At 39.1% G+C, this 20,749-nt stretch overlaps 1 long non-coding RNA gene across 3 annotated transcripts in view; it reads right to left on the bottom strand.

The window, feature by feature from the left end:
- The window catches only part of LOC147578089 (uncharacterized), a 42,077-nt gene that overhangs the window by 19,416 nt on the left and 1,912 nt on the right, over positions 1-20,749 (bottom strand). The window contains exons 1-2 of one of the 3 annotated variants that reach the window (XR_015254775.1): positions 19,959-20,743; positions 4,392-4,510 (exon numbers count right to left, since the gene is read on the bottom strand). This is a non-coding gene — a long non-coding RNA (uncharacterized LOC147578089). Of the gene's footprint in view, positions 1-4,391; positions 4,511-4,604; positions 5,282-19,958; positions 20,744-20,749 lie in introns of those variants that run through there. The other 2 variants (XR_015254777.1, XR_015254776.1) reach the window with 2 other exon arrangements.

The following is a 20,749-nucleotide window of genomic DNA, read 5'->3' as shown; positions in this document are numbered from 1 at the left end:
TTGGATAGTTGAGGTAGAATGATAAGGAGAAGGCCAAATCTGATTTAATTAACTAAAGAAATTACTTTTACTGAGGGCAGAGATATGGAATTGGGTATGCTGAGTTTTCTCTACTTTTGTTGTTCATAGGCAAATGCCACTTTTGGCAACTATAAATCCAAGGAAGCTCTCCTGGTAGACAAACTAGGCAGCTGCTCAGAACCGTGTCTGTGCAGCAGCTCCCACTGTGTAAGGCCCCACCTACCATGCATATACACTTTCTGATTGATCCCATGCAGAAATTGGTTTGGCCTCAATTCCATTCTGCTAAATAGCTTATTCTATCCAGTCATTCATTTGCTCAAGCAACTTTTACTGAGCACTAAGCCAGATTTGGGCATAAAAAATAAGATATTGTCCACTCAAATCTAAAGAAAAAGATATAGGAGGAATTTTTTTTTTTTTTTTTTTTTTTTGTTAAGCTTATTTATTTTGAGAGAGACAGAGAGAGTGCCAGCAGGGGAGGGGCTAAGAAAGAGGGAGAATCTCAAGCAGGCTCCATGCTGTCAGCACAGAGCCCATGCAGGGCTTGAACTCATGAAACTGTAAGAAACCTGAACTGAAACCTAGAGTCAAGACACCTAACTGATTGAGCCACCCAGGCACCCCTAGAAGGAATGGTTTTAAAACAGAAAGTTTTGTGTTTTGCTAAAGGAACATTCAGAGCATTCAAAGAACTGCTTTAGCTGTGTCCCACAAATTTTGATATATTGCATTTTCATTTAGTTCAGTGCAACTTTTCATTTCTCTTAAGACTTCCTTTTTAACCTAGGGATAATCTGATGGGTTTTGTTTCCCCAGTGCTTGGAGATTTTTCTGTAGTCTTTCTGTTATTCTAAGCTGATTTCATTGTGGCTGGAGAACACACTCTGTATGATTTCAATTCTTTTAATTTTGTGGAGGTTTGTTTTATGGCAAGCATCATAGGATATAGTCTATTTTGGTAGGTAATCCACTGGCACTTAAGAAGCGTCTGTATTCTGCTGTCATGGTGTGGAATACTCTATACATGTTGATTAAATCCTATTTGCTGATGCTACTGTGTTACTGAGTTCTTTGTCTAGGTATCCTATCAATTACTGAGAGAAGTATATTGAATCCTCCAACCTTAATTGTGTGTTTATTTCTCCTTTCAGTTTTTCAGGTTTGCTTCACATATTTTGTAGCTCTGTTGTTTGGTGCATACGTATTTAAAATTACTATGTCTTAAAAAATAAAATAAAATAAAATAGTTATGTCTTTTGGGTATAGTGTTCCTTTTATCATTATATATTGTCTCTCTCTGTCTTTGCTAGTTTTCTTCTTACTGGAGTCTACTTTTTCTGATATTAATATGGCCAATCATGCTTTCCTTTGATTAAGGTTTATATGACATATCTTTTCTACCCTTTTACTTTCAGCCTGCCTATATCATATCTGAAGTGAGTTCCTTACAGACAACATATTTGGATTACCTTTTAAAAAAAATTTTTTTAACGTTTATTTATTTTTGAGAGACAGAGAGAGATAGAGCATGAGTGGCGGAGGGGCAGAGAGAGAGGGAGACAGAATCCAAAGCAGGCTGCAGGCCCTGAGCTGTCAGCACAGAGCCCGATGTGGGGCTGGACCTCATGAACTGTGAGATAATGACCTGAGTGAAAGTTGGACGCCCAACCAACTGAGCCACCCAGGCGTCCCTGGATTACATTTTTTAATCCACTCTGCCAATTTCTGTCATTTAAGTAATGTACTTAGACCATTTACGTTTAATTATTGATATGAAGGCTTAAGTTTGCCATTTTATTTTTATATCCTTTTTATTCTGTCTCATTTCTGTTTTCTTTTTAATGCCTTCCTATGAGTTACCTGAATGTTTTGAAGAATTTCACTTTTATTTATCTGTAGTGTTTTTGAGTATACTTCTTTGTATATCTTTTTTGATGGTTGCATAAGAGATTACATATACATAATTTATCTGCTTATGTCATGACTTTACCAGTATGAATGATTCAGATAATTAAATTATAAGTGAAATTCTTTCCCAAGTCAATAGCATAGATCTACAAGATCTTGCCTCTGGCACCTGAGAAGGTCTTGATGTCACTGAAACCAAGATTTCATTCCTTCCTCATATCTCCAGAGGTGCTTGCCTGTGAACTAGACTATCTCTGACACAGGAAAAGGAAGTGCACTGAAATGTTTAGAAAACTACCAATTGGTCTTGCTGATGAGCAAAGGGATGGACTAGATAATTAAAATCCAGACAGAACTTTCAAAATTCCAAATTTTAGCTGCATATACCAACCTGCTAAACTTTTAAGAGGATTTTTTAAAAACAGCAAAATTGTACTGTTCAAATTTTACCTGCTGATTTTATTCTTTTGCTAATATTTCATGTAAAGGGAGAAATGGGTCATAAATGACTCACACTGGATCATCAGACTGCAGGTAATTTGAGTGAGGCATTATGAATTGGCAGTCTGGCCTTATAGAAGATATCAAGACTTAGATGTCAGAGAGATGTGGGTTTGATCCCAGCTTTGTCATATATAAGCTATGTGACACTAGATAAATTATTTAACTTTTGGGATACTTTGTTTCCTAATTTGTAAATACGGTCAATTATTTTTCCTGAAAAATTTTGTTGTGAGGATTACATAACACATAACATATGTAAAAGGCCTACCCCAGAGAAGATGATCAACAAAAAATGAGAGCCCTTGTTATGTTCCTGTTGACTTTCACAGAGGAAAGCCAAATGTCAGTATTTACGTATGTGGGTGTTTCTAAACTAGGGCTCTCTCCATCAACCAAACTTTGAGAGGTATGCTAGATAGTTAATATTTTGGTAGCACTAAAGAAGCCCCTTCTTAAAGAGTTAAAAAAAAAAAAACACAACATTTACTGATCACTAACTATGTGATGAGCAAAGGGTGGGCACTTTGACATCCTGGCATCATGGCTTCCTTCCATTGCACCCACCTTATAGTCTCTGACATCTAGAAAGATGAAGAGTCAAACAAAAAGGGACCTAACCTGAAAATTAAGTCTGGGATCTAGATCAGAGTTGTCTAGGTAATTATTTGACCTTGAAGAGGTGACTTAGCTTCTTTATAGTTCAGTTTCCTCATCTATTAAATGGGACTAGACCTGTCTTTGGGGAAGCTGTGAGGGTGAATTAGGTCACGTACATAAAACACTTGAGGTCTTTGAAAGAAGAGCTTTTACAAACCTATAAATGGCATAATTAATGTCATCATTGCCATTATTGTTGTTGATGAGGTGAAATATGTGTGCACACCTGCAAACTTCAGAGTTGGGAATATTTGTTACAGAGAATATGAATCTGAAGACTACCCTATAGAGTTTCTCTTACCCCACACTCTCTTTTCTGCTAGCTTAAAATATCCCACTCCTACAGAAATACTTTTGCTCACACAATTGGCATTTTATTGCCAGCAATAAAATGTGTGTGTATGAAGTCCTCTGAGCCATCACCCCTGTCTTTCATAATGGTTAAGGGTCCCTCGGGAGTGTGTTAGGGTGAACTAGAAAGGTTTTCAGCTACCTGTAGCCTTCACTGTAATGAAATACCTTCTTTAATAACATAAGCAACTAACACTGATATAGTGCCCAGTGTATTCCAGATAATATGCTAAGTTTATCAGCATTATCTCATTAAATCTCACAATGGCCTAGAACACACTTCATTTTCTCACTTTCTTTAGATTTTATTCAAAGGGTACTTTCTTACAGAGGCTTTTCAGACCACCCTATATAAAAGGGTAACCTGCTCCCTTACCCCCAGTGCGTTTATCTGGCTTTTTTTTTTCTTCATAGCCACCATCTGACTAGTCACCATCTGACGTATTTACATTCTTGGTATATCCTCTGTGTCTCTCCTTAGAATGCAAAGTCTGTAAGAATGGGATCGTTTTGTTAACTGTCTATCCTCAATATCTAATACAGTACCTAGCACATGATGAGTGCTCAGAAAAAAATACTTATAAGCAAATTAATAACCCTTTGAGTTAGGTAAGCTTATACCATTTTGCTGCTGATGAAATGGAGACTGAGATTTCCCCACGCCACACCAAAAAATGGCAAAGCTGAGACTGTAAAGAAGTCTATCTGATTCTAACCTGGTCACTAACCATTGACCTCATTCTCCCCACTGCTTTCAGGAAACACCACACAGATGATACTTTATTGCTATGGCATGTTTCTGTCAGAAGAGTCATGAAGAGAATAGCAATGAGACAGAGGCAAAGGATATGACCAAAGTATCAGATAAACTGGGGAAAATAATTAGATTCTAGTAAATTGTCCCTTTCTCCCCTTCCAACACGGTTCATATCTAAAAAAACATGTACCAGTCAACTTTCTCTTCAGCTCTTGCTAAGCAGACCTGAAATTCCAGGAGCCCATATCAACTTCCATCCTTTCTCTATCTTCTCTAACGTCTCCGTCAGTTTGCTGAGGCCACAAGTTCCTATAAGGAGAAAAAGGGAAATTGTATTTATTAAGCATTTAGTACACATCACCACTACATTAGGCATGCTACATTCTTTACCTCTACCACATACCAATTTACAGGCAGTAGGTATTTTTAGTCCACACTTTAAACAGGAAATACACTGAGGATCAAGGAGGCTAAATATCTACTCCAAGGTGTCTTAGTCTGACTTCAAAGCTCATGCTCTTTTTCCGTGTAGACTAGCAAAGACAGAGACTGGAGTAAACCCACAGGGATTTTCTTAGCAGAATCTCCTCTGGTCTACTAGGAGATAGATGACGAATTTTAGTTCTTGAGTATGATGAATATTCACAATTGCAGGATTACAACACCAGAGTAAAATGACAAGATGGGTATCTCTGCACTTGGTTGAGGTATGTCCTCACTGTCCTATATGCTCTTCCATGTGGGAAGGATGCTCTTCCATGTGGGGAAGCAGGCATTCTCTACACTTCAGACTTTCCTCTCTCCAGGTAGCATGCTTATCCCTAGGGGGAAAAATCCCATTTAAAATAAATTATCCTAGAAGTGTGGTAGAGTCAGGCTGTGAGAAAATGGAGCTGATGCTAGAAGATAAAAGGGAAGGAGTATTGAGGGAAAGGCAGAACTAAGGAAAGGAAAGTGGTTAGGCTCCAGGGCAAGGACAGGAATTTGACTTGACACCTTCCTGCATCTTTCCCCATCACATCTCCTAATCCCCTTTTCTTCCATTCCCTGACCACCAAGCTATACACTTTCTGTACAACCTCCTCCACCCACCACCCACCCTCCCTTTCCCCACCCAGCATTCTAAAAGGACCCGCTCAGACAAAAACAGACTCTGCAGGGGAAGGGGGGAGTACAAAGGTCTAACGAACGTAAGAAAACTGCCAACTTGTCAGGAAACCTGAGAAATGGAAATGGAAATTTACAACAAAGCTAACAAACCTTGGAAGACTTTTTAAACAGGGGAGGGATAGGATCAAAACATTTTGTAAACATGTACCTTTGTCTGAATTGAGATTTTAATGCAGTGTATAATTCTTTAGATACATCTCAAAAAGCAAATGCTTCAATTTCAGATTTAAATATATATACCAAGAAATTACTGATGTTTTGATATTTTAAAATAACGTGTTATCCGTATAAATGAAAAACTAGTTTTGTAATTGCCAGTTACCTTCCTTCTTCCTTTTTTGAAGGATTTCTTTTACCCTGGGACTTTGTAAGGGGAAAAAAAAAAAAAGATCAGTGATAAAAAAGCAAAGACAAGGCACATTCTACATGAACAATGTACAGTTTGGTAAATATTATTGAAACATACTTAGATATGCATAAATTCCATTTGCTATGAAGATATACCTTTAGGGTGGTACTGACTGCATAACTCAGAAATCTTTTGAAACTGCAAAGCTCAGAAAGCTTTTGAAAAGTTCTAAAAGCTGAAAGTTGGTGTTTTGTTTTGTTTTGTTTTGTTTGTTTTGTAACTCATTCCTGGCAAGACCTAACCTGACCTGAATTCATTTAGTGGCAAACCTGAACTGAGCTCACATGTTATATACCTATTTATAGCCTTTATTTCCCACTTACTATGAATAATCATACATTTTACTGCAGAACTAATGTTTGATTACAATTACAGTTCTGCTGTATAACCCACTAGACTAACAATATACTTTCTATGCACATAACTGTCTTTCTTAAAACTGAAAAATTCTGAATTCTGAAAACTTCTGGCTCCAAATGTTTTGGATAGGGACGCTTCCTGACTCAGATATTAATAGCTGCATTGAAATGTTAAAGAAGGAAAATATATTAGAGATCATGAAGTTCAACATCTTTCTCTTTTTAAAGAGTAAAAACTAGTGTTCACAGACAAAGCACCTTCAACAATACAAATGGTTACTCATAAAGCTAAGGCCAACATTGCAAGACAAATCTCTGATTCTACAGAAATTCAGCCAGGGAGTGGTGTCCATGCTATCCTGCCTGAATCATCTACTTTCACACTCATGATTCTGAACCTGGTTTTCCTCTACCTTCTTGCAGAGACTGAAAGAAGCACAGGCCATGTATGGATTTTGAGAATCCTAGTATGTTTTTTTAAAAATGCTAAAATAAGGTTGTAAAACTTGTGATCACACATACTTACATTACGTGGTTTTTAGTAACGCTTTTGTTAACATGATAAAAGCAATCTATTTTTGTCGTGCACAAAATAATGATGAGATTGTCTTACTAAATTTATTGATATTATTAAAAGTATCAATTGACAACACATCATAGGGGGTGTGGTTTAGTAAGTTTAAAGTTGCATCATGAACATGACCGTCTTTCTATTCTGTAAGTGTATCTCCAGGACAACCAAATATATAACTGTATTTGGAGATAATATAAAAAGTCTGCACTGGAGAGCTTTGGACATGAGGCCCAGTCCTTTTGTCAGGCCTCCTAGACTATCCCTGGATTGTTTGCTTTTCTCTTTTAATGCTGATCTGCACAGAGCCTTCACTCAGTCTCCAATACTGCTCTAAGTTGGGTCTTTCAAGCATGGTGTTTCCCTGAATTATGTATTTCTGTTGCTGATTTTATATTATTCTTATGTTTTGTTTCTGTACCTAATAGTTCTAGAACAGACACACAAATACCAGGTGCCCTTCCCCCCACGTCAAAATCCCTGCAAAGTCTCTAGACTGTCAGTGACTCTTCTCAGACCTATGGTGAAGGACAGGCTGTTAGGGATCTCTGTATCTACAGTCTGTTGAAATAAAAGGGCAGTCTTCTGAGCCAAGTACTGCCCAGAAGACTTTCCTCTTGCTCAAAAATCTTTTCCTCTTTGGTTGTTTCCCGCCTCACACTGTAATTGTCTCCTTGGCAGAGGAACCACCTGCCCCGGTTCTCTGGGGGCGGAACATAGCCAACTGACCTGAGTTTTCTGTTTAACTGCTTCATGCCTATCCCACATGGGTTATGACTCAGGCGAGGAGAGGGAGAATAAGAGAGGTTATGCAATTTGCCCAAGGTCTTACCACAAGCAAATGGCAGAGCAATGACATCAAAATCCATCCTTTAATTCCCCTACACTACATACGCCAGGTGGTCTATTTCTTCTGACTTTTATAAAGCATTTGTAATTGATTGTTGAGTCAGTTGTAATCTCCTAATGCCACTATCCTTTGGCCCACATTTCTCTTTTTTTCCATCAGTGAATTCATGAAATGCGTTGCTACATGTCTTGAATTCTTTACAAAATGTGTGATAACTTCATCAAAAAAGAAAGAAAATTAGTTCGTAGAACAAGTATTTCTTGACTACCTACTGTGTGTCAAGCCCTGTGTCTACCATGATTTGTTCCTAATGAATTGGTATGGGATTTTAGTGATCAATTCTTTGTCTTTTAGTAATTCACAAAGTATTCCTTTAACATGTTATTCCAGAATCTAGCCCAGAATGAGGGAACTAAGCTATAGTTTGCAGAATCCAGCTTTTTAACTTTTTTAGAAAATAAAGTTAGTTATGCATCCCCAGGAAAACTTCTCATTCTCCCTGATACCTTAGAGATAACCAAAGTGTTTTGGCTTCCTCGCTTTTAATTTTCTTCCATTTTTCCAATAAATCTAATAGCAGAGTATAATTTCATTCATATTTTGTGTGACTTTTATTTTTAATGGTAATGCCTCTTCTTTTAAGCTATTTGCCTGCCTTCTCCCAGGATCTGCCCAATGAGAAAAATCTCTCTGACCCCAGAGAAGCCTTACTCCTGGATCTGAGATTTTTTTGTGTTTTTGTATGTAAAATCATCCTCCTATATGTATTTGAGCAGAGGGTGTTTTGGTAGCCTTGCTGCCTTTAGCATTTTTTCTCGTAGGGCTACCTACAGGTGTTTTGTGGTAATGTTCTAATTTTCTTTTGCAGCATAACAAACCACCCAAGACATAGTGAATTAGAATAACAATGTCCCATTGTGTTTCAAAGCTATACGGGTTGACTAAGCTCAATTGGGAAGTTCTCACTTGGGGCCTCTTAACTGGATGCAATCAGTGTCTACTACATGGCCAGGGCAGGCTTCATACAGCATGTGACCTGTGCAGTCACACAAGGCCCCATGTTTAGAAGGGCCTCACACTTGGTTCAATGCTGTTGCTGTCTTGAATCTCTTAATATTTTTTGAACAGGAAGCTCAGGATTGTCATTTTGCACTGAGTCCTACAAATTATGGAGCTGGTTCTGGCTGAGGCTGCAGTAATCTGTAGAGTTGACTAGGCGGGATATTCAAGACGCCTGACTCACAAGGCTGACAGCTGATGCTGGCTGTTAACTGGGAGCTCTGCTGGGGCTATCACCTGGAGTCCCCACACAGGACTTACCTATATGGCCTGGGCTTCTCAGAGAGAGTATTTCAAGGGTGAGTGGTTCAAGAGACCCAAGCCAAAGCTGAGATGCTTCTAATGACACAACCTTGGAAGACCCAATATGTCTTGTCACTTGCAACACATTTGATCGGTCAAGCAAATCATTAAAACCAGCCCAGACTCAAGGGTAAGTGTGTTGAACTCCACCTCATATTGGGGTGTTGCAAGATAACATTGCAGAAGAGCACGTGGGATGAGACATTGTTGTGTTATTCTTAAAAAAAATACATTCTGCCACAGGGCTATTCTATTTGAGGCACACCATTTCTACACTTGGGTGCTCTGTCTCTTAGCCTTTCCTGCAAGCTCTGTCCTGTTGGTAGGCATTCATTACCAAATGTAAATAGACAAACAGCTTCAGGGTATTGGTCCTGTCTTTTGGTATCTTTCTAAAATGATTAAAATGGGTCTTGCTCAGAATTTCTTCTAATCAAGCATGTGTCTATAAGAAGCATACCATTAAGGAAGATTCTGATCTTGAGGTGGGTAAGGGACTGCCGAGAGGAACTACTTTTTGATTTTTTGTCACACTTCAGTTGAGTAAAAATATTGAGCTTTTCTAGAATACATTACTAAGTCTTGAAGCTTTCAGCTCCAAGACTTTATAGCAGAGATGAAAGAGAAGGTTTGGTATTTGATAATTCTGGGATAAATCCCAATTCTTCCACTGACTAGGTAGGTAAACCTCTGAGAGCTTCTGTGTCGTTATTTATGAATTCTAGTGATTCTCCCATAGAGGCTATTGTGATGATTAGGTAAAATAATGTATTAGGTGTTCAAATAGGTACTGTTATTAAGAAGTCTATCACTTGTCCTTGATTCAAGTTACTCCCTTTTAGGTTTCCTTTGCCCTAGAAACTCAAGGTTGAGTTACTAGAACCACTCAAATCCTCTGGGATTACTTACTGGTGCAGACATAATGAAAACAACCTAAGAGTGGCCTGGTCCTAGAAGCTATAGTATGAGGTATTCGTTTCCACCTGTCAATGTTGAGGGCTAGCAAAACTAGTAGTCGTGGTAATTAACATTTGCTGAGCAGGGTACTTAAAAGTGTTAGGACTTTTAATTTAATCCTTACTACAACCCTCTGAGGTGGATCTTGTATTATTCTTAATATTAAAAATTAAGACATACTAGTTGGGTGAGAATAAGCCATTTGTGCAAAATCACCAAGGTGACAAGTGGTGGGCCAGAATCCAAACCAAGGTCTATCTGGCACCAGGGCCTGTGCTTCCCCAATGTGTTATATGGCTTCCCAGACAGATTAAAATATTCATATATCTAAACCCTTTGCATATAACCTGAGATCCCAGGCTCTTGTTTAATGATTTGAGAGCTTAAGCTTAATATTTTACTATCAGGTCCAGTTGTAGGACCTTATTAGGAGAAAGTTCCCAAGGCCGTCCAATTTTTAGGCTGTGGTATAAATTCCCCTGGAGGATAATCTTGTGGTGGGCCAATCCCTCGTGCTTGTGGCTGGGTCGCTTTCATCAAGGCCTCTGACATTTGGCATTTTTCCTGGCAGGCAGCCAAGGGGACTGAGTATTCCTCTGTTTTCTTCCACTTTCATTTTTAACCATTTCCTCTCAAAATAAACAAAAAAGAACTCAGGGAGCTCACTAGTAGAAATGTATCTGAAAAAGCAGTTTGTGAGGGAAATTTGTAGCTGCAGAGGAAAGGAAGTAAAAAGGTGATTGAGGAAAAGGAGGAAACATAGCCATAAAAGGATTAACAGAATTCAGTATCCCCTTGAGCTAGAAAATTTCTGTCTAATTTTAATTTTTTTCATTAAAAATTTTTTTTAACGTTGATTTTTTGAGAGACAGAGCACTAGCGGGGGGGGGGGAGGGGGAGAGAGAGAGAGAGAGAGAGAGGGAGAGAGAGACAGGCGGGGGGGAGTCACAGATTCCAAAGCAGGCTCCAGGTTCCAAGCTATCAGCATAGAGCCGAACATGGGGATCAAACTCATGAACTGCAAGATCATGACCTGAGCTGAAGTCAGACGCTTAACCAATTGAGCCACTCAAGAGCCCCCAAGCTCTAATTTTAAAAGCCACTTAATTCCTCAAAAGAGAGGTATCTCTAAGTATAAAAAAAAATGGTCAGGCATTTCTTGATGAGCTACGGAGAATCCCTAAGGTGATTATTGTGTTTTATCCCCAACCTTTCCCTTTAAGCAAAAGTTTACAGTGGCCTTCTCTTTCCTAACATTTAATTCCCAAACTTGATGTAAAGTAGCAAAGAATTGGCTTAAGTCTGGATCCTTTCTCTCCCTCTTTCACTCATTTAGAAAAGGTGCTGGCAGCTATTCACAAACCACTGACGTGACCACTTGGCGTTACTGACCCTCCGTAAGCGGAAACACTTTTTCCTCCTCCTTTTTCTTTCTTCAAGTACTTAATTGCATGCTCTGCTCTAAGTGATTTACATATCTTAACTCACTGAGTCCCCACAATCCTAAAAGATCCTAACTATGATATCTCTGTTTAACAGATAAACCGAGGATATAGAGCTTAAGAACTGAGCCACACACACGAGGCTATGAAGTGGGGTGATGGTTTGATAGGAGGGCCTTTAATCTCACAGCAGTCCACCATGGGAGTCAACTTTACAAAGCCTTAGGCACAAGGCTCTGCCAACAACTGGCATGATGGCTCTAACTCACTGTTGCTTATACTACCTCTAACGTACCTGAAGTTCTCACAGTTATTTCAACCATTCGCAATGAAATCTATGAGAAATTAAGAACCTCTTTGTATAGGCTCCTTTATCCCTCCTTAAATAGGCTCAGGACTCTTGGGCTTTTGTTCCTGTAGAAACTGGAAAGGATTCTATTTATTCATCCCTCACTGGACAGACACATATAGGCAACATGGCATAGCGTCAGAGTGCAGATATTGGAACCAGACTACAGTTGATCCTTGAACTCAGAGGTCAGAGGGACCAACCCCCACGTAGTCAAAAATCTGCATATAATTTTTGACTCCCCCCAAACTTAACTATTGGTAGCCTGCTGTTGACAGGAAGTCTTACCAATAATATAACAGTCCATTAACACATATTTTGCATAGTCTTTTATACTTCATTCTTACAATAATGTAAGCTAGAGAAAAGAAAAATGTTATTAAAATAATAAAGAAGAGAAAATACATTTATAATACTATACTGCACTTAATGAAGGGGCACCTGGGTGGCTCAGTCGGTTGAGTGTCAGACTTCGGCTCAGGTCACGATCTCACAGTTTGTGGGTTCGAGCCCCACGTCAGACTCTGTGCTGACAGCTCAGAGCCTGGAGCCTGCTTCAGATTCTGTGTCTCCCTCTCTCCCTCTCCCCTGCTCTCTCTCTCTCTCTCTCTGTCTGTCTTTCAAAAATAAAATAAATGTTAAAAAAACTTTTTTTAAAAGAAATCTTATACTGCATTTAATGAAAAAAAAAAAAAAAGCCCACAAGCAAGTAGACCTGCACAGTTCAAATCTGTGTTGTTCAAGGATCAACTGTACTCTGTTTGAATGGTGGTTTTGCCATTTACTTGCTCAAGGTCACACTGCTTGTTATTGAACCTTTCTGTGTCTCAGGTTCCTTATGTAAAATGGGTTAATGATAACATTGACTTCACACAGTTATTATGCGTTTTAAATGAGTTAATCCACACTAAATATTATTTAGATTATGCCAGGCACATAGTAAATGCTCAATAAGCATGAAGTATCATTGAACAGATATTTAGGAACTAGAAGTATGCTAGGCACTAGAAATAAAAGTTTATAATCTAGTGGGGGGGTAAAAAGGGGCACATTCCTTCAATAGAGAGATTTACGTGCTAAGCACAGCACTGGGGGCAAACAGCTAAACAAAACAACCCCACTGCAAATATTTACAAACTACTGGAAGAGGTAAATTGGATAATGATAATGCAGCATGGTGAGTAGTGCAAATGGGGGTAGAAATGGGTAATATTAGAGCACATGGTAGGACAAGGGAACATGATGTTTAAGGGTCAGGAGGCTTCTCACAGGAAGTGAACTCAAGGGGAGACCTGGTAGATAAGAGGGAATTTGCCACAAGAATTCTTGGAACAGGATGTGAAAGGATATGGAGTATGTGCATGTGCATGGGGTAGAGTGAGTTAGTCTTATAGGGTTTGAGGGTTAGGGTGCATGGGATGGGAAGCTGGAAAGAAGGTAGTACCAGATTATTAAGGGCCTTCAGTGCTTTGCTGAGGGTTTTGGACTTTATCTTGTATGTAATAGGGGAAGAACTGTCAAGTCTAGGAATGATATGATCTGTAACCCAGACCAGGATGAAATATGAAGTCAGGGTCATCCATTACAGTGATACTCGTAGATAGTCTGCACTGGAGTGCTGGCCATGGAGATGGAGAAGAGGAGATGTTTGCGGGATATAGGAAGAACTGCTGGAATGTAACGACTGATAAGAGGAGAATGGAAGAATGAGGACAATTCTACATTGCCCTCAAAAATGGTATCCTTCTAGGTATTATGGGTACTTAGTTGGAAAAATTTGAGAAGTACTGGTAGCATAATGGAAAGAACATGAGTTTTTGGAGCTGAGTGGAATTGAATTCAAATCCAGTTTTATCATTTGTTGGTCTCATATTTAGTATAGATAATAATCCTACCTCAAAGTTGATTATATGATAATAAAGTACATTTAAAGCACCTAATACAGTGCTCTGTAGAGTTTTTACAAAGTTGGCACTAGAGGAAGGAAGAAACTCCCAGTGGTGGTGGTAGGCAGTAAGCGCACATAGCCCTCACACCTGTATCTCTGCCTAACCTGTGATCTCTGCATATACAAAATTTGCTCCAAAGTTTCTACACATAATCTCCACCTGTGAACATTAACTGTGGAGGACAGAGGCTTCATCTCCCCATACCCTTATCATTTGTTTGCTTTGGGAACAACAGAAACCTAAGAGACTCCGGCCAGCAATCAAGAGTAGTATCACTGAAGATCAGCCAAAGCTATTGAGATAATAGCTACCATTTATTAAGTGCTGATTATGGTTGAGCATGTGCTTATAATTAATTATCTCTTCTGATTTTTCATTTTTAGGGATAACACCTGGACATGTTCTGTCTCAGCTCTTCGGTAACTCCTGATAAATAATCTGATATCACTATTGAAGAAAGCTTCTGCCAACAATCTTTGGTGTTGTTTCCTCTAATCCACTTCACAGAAGCCAACAATAGTTGGAGTATGGGGAGGGGGGCTGGCTTTCTCTTAGTAAAAAAATAAAATGATGTTTGAGTTCCCACTGGATCAAGTAGGAATGCCTCCCAATGCCTCAGGTAGTGGGTCAGAATTTCAAGAATGTGTTGATTTGGCCTCTTTAGAATAAGAAGTGCTAATTTTGATTACAGAATATTTTCCTCATCTAAATTTTAAATTTTATTACCATGTTAGCTGAGGATTCTTCTTTAAAAAGGAAACTGGGGGGGGGGGGGCGGTTGGTGCAGCTGGGTGGCTCAATCAGTTGAGCATCTGACTTCAGCTCAGGTCATGATCTCACGGTTTGTGAGTTCAAGCCCCACATCAGGCTCATTACTGTCATCCTGTCAGTGCAGAACCTGCTTCAGATCCTCTGTCCCCCTCTCTCTGCCCCTCGCCTGCCTGCACTCTCTCAAAAATAAAGAAATATTAAAATTAAAAAAAAAAGGAAACTGGAAGCATACACAGTCTTAATTATCCTTGTATTCACTTCAAGATCTGTCTTCCAGTCTGCCATCCCAATCTTGTGCTCTTTTGCCTACAGACACTCAGAGATATTCGGTTTTGCTCTTGTTTTTTTTGTCTTGGAACCTACAAGCTCTTTCCTAACTCTTGGTCTCTTGCTTTCAGTCCCCTCTTCCTCCCTCCCTACTCCTCCTCCTCCTCCTCCTCCTTTTTTTTACTAAATCATTGCAATGCTGATGTCTTCTCATGATTCAGACCTCAGCACAGAAGGCTTTCTGACCATGCAATACAAAAAAGTTGTCCCTCCCTCACATTACACTCTCACAGTACTTATCACTTTGCAAATAACCTTAGTGATGTATCTGTTTACTTGTTTTCTCTTTGCTTCTTTCCTCCAGTGTGTAAACTCCATGAAAATGAAAGCCTTGCCTATTTTGTTCACCACATAATCCTCAGGGCTCAGAACAGTGCTTGACACACTAGTGGGTGTTTAATAAATAATTGTTGAATTAAATGTTTATTATCAGAATGAAGATGTAGTATTAAGTGTGAACTATATTTTCAATTTCCAAAGGGGTTTTTACAGATGCATTTGGAGCTTCATTGGATGTATTAAACCTAAAAACTTGCTATTTATTATAATGCCCAAAATAAAATGTTTTTAAAAAAAATAAGATGGGGTACCTGGGTGACTCAGTTGGTTAAGCATCTGACTTCGGCTTAGGTCATGATCTTGCGGTTGGTGGGTTTGACCCCTGTGTTTGGCTCTGTGCTGACAGCTCAGAGCCTACAGCCTGCTTTGGATTCTGTGTAGCCCTCTCTCCCTGCCCCTCCCCCACTCATTCTCTCTTTCTCTCTCTCTCTGTCCCTCTCAAAAATAAATAAACATTAAAATTAAAAAAAAATAAGATGAATAATAACAGTATCTTTTTTTTCTCCTAAAGTTCTTCTTTTTGGTTTGACATATTCAAAATTAACTTAAATTAAAAGGAAAGGGTATATGTGAAACAAAAACTTATTTTAAAATGGATTATAGCGGGGCGCCTGGGTGGCGCAGTCGGTTAAGCGTCCGACTTCAGCCAGGTCACGATCTCACGGTCCGTGAGTTCGAGCCCCGCGTCAGGCTCTGGGCTGATGGCTCAGAGCCTGGAGCCTGTTTCCCATTCTGTGTCTCCCTCTCTCTCTGCCCCTCCCCCGTTCATGCTCGGTCTCTCTCTGTCCCAAAAATAAATAAACGTTGAAAAAAAAAATTTTTTAAATGGATTATAGGCCTAAATGTAAAGCTAAAACTGTAAAAAATATCTAAAACTTTTAGAAGAAAGCATAGATGAAATCTTTGTGATCTTGAGTTAGACAAACCCATGTTAGATATGACAACAAAAGTATAAGTGACAAAAGAAAAACAGATAAATTGAACTTCACAAAAGAGCACATCAAATAAAAAGCTTTTATGCTGTAGAGGTTACCACCAGGAAAGTGAAAAGTCAGCCTACAAAATGGGGTAAAATATTTACAAATCATATAACTGATAAGGCACTCGAAATCTAGACTATATGAAGAATTCTTTCAATTCAATAATAAAAAGATAAATACACCAGTTAAAATGTAGATAGACATTCTCCAAAGAAGATACAAAAATGGCCAATCAGCATGTGAAAAGCACATCATTAGCCATTAGGGAAATATAAATCAAAGCTACAATGAGAAATAGCTTCACACTCATTCACTAGGAGGCCATTATCAAAAAGACGAAACAAGCATTAGTGAGGATGTGGAGAAATTAGAACCTTCATTAAGTGTTGGTGTGATTGTAACATGGTGTAGCCTCTTTGGAAAACAGCTTAACTCTTCAAAATATGAAACATAGAGTTACCATATAACCCAACAATTCCATTCATATATGAAATGGAAACATGTCCATACAAGCCCTGTAAACAAATATTCACAACAGCAAAACAGAGGAAAAAGACAGAAGTAGCTCAAATGTCCATCAGCTGGTAAATGGATAATTAAAATGTCATCTATCTATATAATAGAATATTATTCAGCCATAAAAAGAAATAAAATACTGACACATACTACAATATGAATGAACCTAGAAAACATTATGCTAAGTGAAAGATGCCAGTCGCAAAAGACCATCTCATTTATATGAGATATCCAGAATCGGTAAATCAATGAGACAGAAAGTAGATAAGTGGTTGCCTAGGACTATGGGGTGGAGGGAATGGGAAGTGAATGTTAATTGGTATTGGTTTCTTTTTGGAATGATAAAAATGTTCTAAAATTAGGTAGCAGCAATGGTTGCACAATTCTGTGGGGATACCAAAAAACTTTGAATAGTACCCTTTAGACAGGTGAATTATGTATGACCTGTGAATTATATCTCAATAAATCTTTTTGTTTTTAAGAGTACAATGCAGGGAAATAAAAGGAAGGGATGTTTAAAATTAAGAGGATCAAACTTCAAAGTGAGTTTGAGGTGGCAAAATAGAGAGTATATTTCTATTTTTAGCTTAGATATTCTAACTTTAGCAAGAGCGTAGACTTGCAATTTTATGCTTAGCATTGCATCCTCAGACACAGATTTGCCCTTTTCTTCACAAGTACCACCTTTACTGCTTTTGTTTTAAAAATGCATAATGTATTTAGACTACACTAAAAATTAGTCTCTTATTTACATTTATGTGGTGCCTGTATCTAGTGTCCCCAAAGTGTTATAATAATAGTTTTACTATTAGATGATAGCACTATAAAGATGAAACACTTTGTTCCCTCTGCCATGGTCCTCACAAGTATAATAGTTGGGTGTCCAGGCTGTGCGATCAGACTGCCTGGACTGTTTCAGGCAATGTGAACTTGGGAGAGACACTTAACTTCAGTGTCCCTATCTGTAAAAGGGAGGCAGAGGTAGTGAAACTAATTACTACATAATGTTGTTCTGAGAATTAAAGGAAATAATGCATGTAGGGAATTTAGCACAAGATGTCAAGAGCATAGTAAATGCTCAAATTGTAGTAGTTGTTAGCAATTATTATTTTAATTTAGCAACAGTTAGCGATAGAGGATTGAGATTATTAAGAAATGAGTAAAAACAAGTTGCAATGTGGTTGAGAACTGAGTATTAGAATCCTAAAAGTGAGGACTGGAAGGATGTATAATATTCTTATTCTCAGTTTCATTAACATTAGGTAACTATATTTGACATTTAATCAAGATATTTGGATAGTTTCCAGAATTTACTGATAGAAAACTCTTATAGAACTTGCTAAAGATAGGGCGCCTGGGTGGCACAGTCGGTTAAGCGTCCGACTTCAGCCAGGTCACGATCTCGCGGTCTGTGGGTTCGAGCCCCGCGTCGGGCTCTGGGCTGATGGCTCAGAGCCTGGAGCCTGTTTCCGATTCTGTGTCTCCCTCTCTCTCTGCCCCTCCCCCGTTCATGCTCTGTCTCTCTCTGTCCCAAAAATAAAAATAAAAACGTTGAAAGAAAAAATTAAAAAAAAAAAAAAAAGAGCTGAGCTCATATATAAGAACTTGCTAAAGATAAAGCTGTGAAGTTGTATGAATATTTTTCAGAGAACAATATGTGACTCAAGCATTGCTACAGAGACCTGATATTTTAGGCTACATTTCTAATCAGTGGTATCTTACCACTTTTCAGTTTACAACTTATGCCTGTAATTTGAGTAACAAATCTGCCAAGAAGTCTCCTTTCCTCCTCCTTTGTGGTTTATTCAACCAATATTTTTTCTATGGAAAGTAGCAAGAACTTCTGACTATTTTTTAGGACTATTTTAACTTTTTAGGAGAAGGGAAACATTAGTGAAAATAACCACTTATAAAATAGTAACTGATTGTGGTAAAAGAATAGCCATTTTGAGCTTTATTTGTGTGCTTTAAAAATGGGCCTTAAAATTTTCCCATATTAACCAAAATTCCAGGAAAGAAGAAAGGGAGAGAAGGAACTTAAAAGTACTTACAAGTTTCTCCCTTTTCCCCCCAAAGGTTTTTATTTTTGTTATATTAATGGGTAAAATTCTCTGAGGAGCATTAAGTGAACTCTAGAAACTCATAGCTACACAGTTCCCCTATGTGTAGCTTATCTATAAATATTCTTAATGTAATAATACTTGGTGGTCATAAGGATCTGTTTGAGGAAACCGGGGATCTGTACATTGGAAAAAATTACTAAGGATAGGCCTGCCCCACTTCCCAGACTGTGGTAAGAGTAGGTAAGTTAGTCTCTTTGTACTTCATTTTCCTCACCTTAAAGAGGGAATACATGAACTTACTCATAGAGTTGATGAGGATTAAATGAAATACAACATGTAAAGTGCACCAAGCACACAGTAAAATGCCAAGTTTTCGCTCTTACTGTTGTTGTAGTGGCCAGAAAGAGGTAAAAAGGAGCTGTAGCAGATGCCTCAAAGATGCAAATATTAACAGTCCTTGGTAGAGAAAGGGTGTGTTAAAAGCATGGAGATCTTCCAAACTGCACTTGAGCTATTTTCAAAGGGGCACAAAGCGTACAGTCAAAACCTCCTTGCCTTTTGTCTTGGTAGGAACCACAAGAATCAGAGCTTGTGGAAGCGGGTGGGGTGCAAGTGGCAGGGGCTGAGATGACAGAAAAATAAGTGACTTTGAGGAGTGGGGCTGGATTTAGAAACATGAAAATCACCAGGCTTGCTGCCACATGCCTGAAATACGACTCTTGTTTTCCCTGTTAAGGAATTGATTTAAAATTTGCTCAGAAATTGATAAGATTACATTCAGCCATGTTTACATACCCTGCCTGACATGCAACAGTATTTAAATCTTATTAAAGATTGGAAATTAACTAATAATGGACTGACCTCTATCAGAAGGCAGAGTTTGGATTTAAAAGTTGATGTCAACAGTCTCAGAGTGAAGTTAGAAGACTAGGTTACCTCCTGGCATTAGCACTTAAAGAGGTGTGAATTTGGTAACTCATTTCACCTCTGAAATGGTTTCATCAGCTGTGAAAAGGGGAAACTACCTAACAAACTGTTGTTGAGATAAGGTTATTTGTAACACCTTGAACATAAGAGACACATTTTCTAGTTTGTGTAAAAGGGAAAAGGTTGAAAAGTTATGGTGATATATTTAAACACTCTTTAAGTGTTACCAAATATGCTTGAATATGCACTGACATCTATTGCCTTAATGGACCTTACTATTCTCAACTAATATCAACGGTTTTAATAACAGCAATTAATTTGCTGACACATTTCTTTCTCCTCGCTGCATTTCTCAGCACCCCACACACTCAGATGCTTTACAATATTATTTCTTGATCACATTTTACCAACCTTACCTTGCTGGACACTGATGGACAATTGGATCGAGTTCAGAAAGTGTTCCTACAAACAGTGCCTTTTTGAGGTTTGCCCCGTATCTAGCTAGTGCTGCACTGTTAAGAGTTAACAGCAATTAAAGCACCCATCGCAACACTCAGGAAAGGCGCGCAATGCTCCTGTGTGATAGTTCAAGTGGTCTTTTTCATTCTGCTAACCGAGTTCACGTCCCCGCGAGAGAAAGCGTATTCCTCCTTCATTTAAACACAAGAGTCTCGATCCATTATTGGCGGTGCAACAGGGCGACTCCAACACCTGGGCAGCTAAGAACTTGGAACAGATCGGGACATGCCTGCGCGAGGCAGCAACCTCCCAGCCCTGGAAGTTTGTGAGTCTCTAATTGTAAAATCTGGAGTCACCTTGACCCTCCCCGGGGAGGTGGGGAAAGTTAGCCCTGGGCCGGAGGCGGGTAAGTAAAACCAAAGGCAGAGAACTTTCGCGAGCAAAATACGCCGTCTCGTTTCCCTGTTTTCAGCGTTGCCCGAGACCCAGAGAGTTTAAGGGTGGCAAGAGCAGGTGGCAGGACTCCGCCCACCACAGCGCTTCCCCGCCCTCAGCTCGCACGCTCCACTCCCTCCTTGAGGTCCCTCCTCTTAGGCGCGCGCGAAGAGTTGCAGCGCCGTGCATTCTGGGATTTGTAGTCTTGGAGCCGAGAGCCGCCTCAGGAAAAGCGACTCTGGCCTACATACCCCGTGGTGCCGTGCGGCGCTGGCCGCTCCCGGATGTGTGCCTGGCGCCGGAAGAGAAGACG

The sequence above is a fragment of the Puma concolor genome, chromosome C1 (genome assembly GCF_028749965.1).
Source record: "Puma concolor isolate L17-30 chromosome C1, mPumCon1.1.hap2, whole genome shotgun sequence".
Lineage (NCBI taxonomy): Eukaryota > Metazoa > Chordata > Mammalia > Carnivora > Felidae > Puma > Puma concolor.
The sequence above is the reverse complement of the archived record's forward strand: the minus strand, read 5'-3'. Positions and strand labels throughout refer to the sequence as shown.